Here is a 1998-nt window from a genome sequence, read left to right as displayed (position 1 = left end):
GCCTAAAACTCTATGTGGTTCACAAGGCCTTGCTCCCCCATAAGTACCATCACAACACACAACACTGATTTATCAAAAATTATCACATAATTTCTAACCTAATGACACTCAAACATTGCATAAGGCAATTACATTACCAGCAGGCTCGTCCACCGTTTGCAGCGAATAGGAGCGAGAACCCGATGGCTGAACCGGGAAAAATTCTCCTATGGCCCCAGTTCCACTTGGCGACCGACCAACTCATTACCTTTCAAAGTCTAAGGTCCCGCTCCAAACAGCCGAGTCACCCCACTGGCAATGGTCATACTAATGATTGGTTGATTTATACCCACAAAATGATTAATCAGCTTAATGATTACATGAAATACAACAGATGAACAAATACAAATTTTTATGAGGTTGTGTAGTCTCTTCTGGACCAATCCTGTCACTGCTTGGTGCTCGGTTCTCCTCTTGGCCGAACGTCTGTTCAGCATTCTGATCCGGAACTAATCTTGGAAGGAGAGGTCACCAGTACGTCAAAGCATATCATATCCCCCAGGATGTCCGTCAGACTGCACCTCGACTTCCGGTTATCATTTGTATTTATAGCCTCATGGGTTGGACTCACACTCGACCGAGTATGATTGGACATGAGTAGGTCCAATATGCTTCGTCATATTCTCTGGATCAGCCCAAAACAATGTGTACGTGTGAATCTGCCCTTGCTTTCCCAATTGTTTTGTCTCCGTACTCCTGGATCACTTTAGGTCATCATGGAAAAGTACTGAGACTATTTCATTCATAATGTCTAAGAACAAAGCCAATTTTTACACTAGACAGCACTTTGACCAACTAAGCCACAGCGCCACATGGTTCATAAAACTGATGAAAGAATAAAGAGCAGGAACTGGATCCATTTCAGGAAACAAGGTCCTGAGACTCTCCCAAAACTAACTGTGACTTCAAATTTTTTTTTTATTAAGTCTGACCAAAGAACAGACTCAAAATAACCATGATGCTCATTTAAAGGTCCATCATTTGATCAAGACCAACAATGCAAAGCATGTGAAAGTCACTTTCAACAGTTACAGCCAGATCTCATGAAGCGGTGTACTTATTACACGCCAAGTCATTTACTGTGTTTTTACAAGGCTTTTTTATGCTTTTGCGTATTATTTTCCGCTACATATTTCAAGGAAATGACGTCCTGCCCTCAGCTTTTACTCTAACTCTGACTATTTCACGGTTTGTACGTTCATTTTGATGTTATGCAGTGTGACAGGAGGAGAACCTCCACCGTACTGTACCCTAACCATTTGACGTGTTATGTGAACGGAGGAAAATTACACTCTGAAAGTATAAAAATGGCATAAATGAGACTTTAAAAGCTGTGTGCTGTTTATACGCACTTTCATTAAGTGGACCAGTGAAAAGGATTTAGTAGAAAGCTGATAATAAGCTGTTTTATATGCTAAGTCATGGCTTGCTCTGAAGGCCCAAAGGCACTGCTGGGATTTGAACCCAGGATCTCCTGTTTACAAGACAGGCACTGTGACCAACTAAGCCACAGCGCCACATGGTTCATAAAACTGATGAAAGAATAAAGAGCAGGAACTGGAACCCTGTTCGGAAGTCTGGAAGTTTTGGAAGTCCTTAGGGGTGCTCCACAAAGCTGTATTCGCAGAAAGCCTGGCTTTTCTCGATAGTTCTGGCTAATCTAAGAGAGAGTTCCGCTCCACCAACGTGGCTCTTTTCTTTCAGTTGCTCTTTCCAGCTCTCTACCTCTTTCAGAACTGACTGATATTCAGTTACTGCTGCTAATGCTTTCAGAGTTTCACACAATCCTGCAGTGACTCGGTTGCACTGCTTGAGCTCCTGCTCACACTTTTGACGGAGATGCCGCTCACACGTCAAACAGTTTTCCACCTTCTTTAGTTTTTCCTCAGTCATGGAGCAGCCGCTCTCTGCTGCCACTCTTCTGTCTTTTTCTCCTGTCAGAAAGAAATGTTTCTTCAG

The 1998-nt window shown here is 42.8% G+C and overlaps 1 non-coding gene across 1 annotated transcript; it reads right to left on the bottom strand.

Annotated features, from left to right (window-relative positions):
• Positions 1-1482: 1482 nt before the first annotated feature.
• On the bottom strand, positions 1483-1556 carry trnat-ugu (transfer RNA threonine (anticodon UGU)). The gene has a single exon. It is a non-coding gene; the product is annotated as a tRNA-Thr (tRNA).
• Between the last annotated feature and the right edge of the window lie 442 nt (positions 1557-1998).

The sequence above is a fragment of the Odontesthes bonariensis genome, chromosome 11, assembly GCF_027942865.1.
Source record: "Odontesthes bonariensis isolate fOdoBon6 chromosome 11, fOdoBon6.hap1, whole genome shotgun sequence".
Classification (NCBI taxonomy): Eukaryota; Metazoa; Chordata; class Actinopteri; order Atheriniformes; family Atherinopsidae; genus Odontesthes; species Odontesthes bonariensis.
Note: the sequence above shows the minus strand (reverse complement) of the source record. Positions and strands in the feature narration are given on the sequence as shown.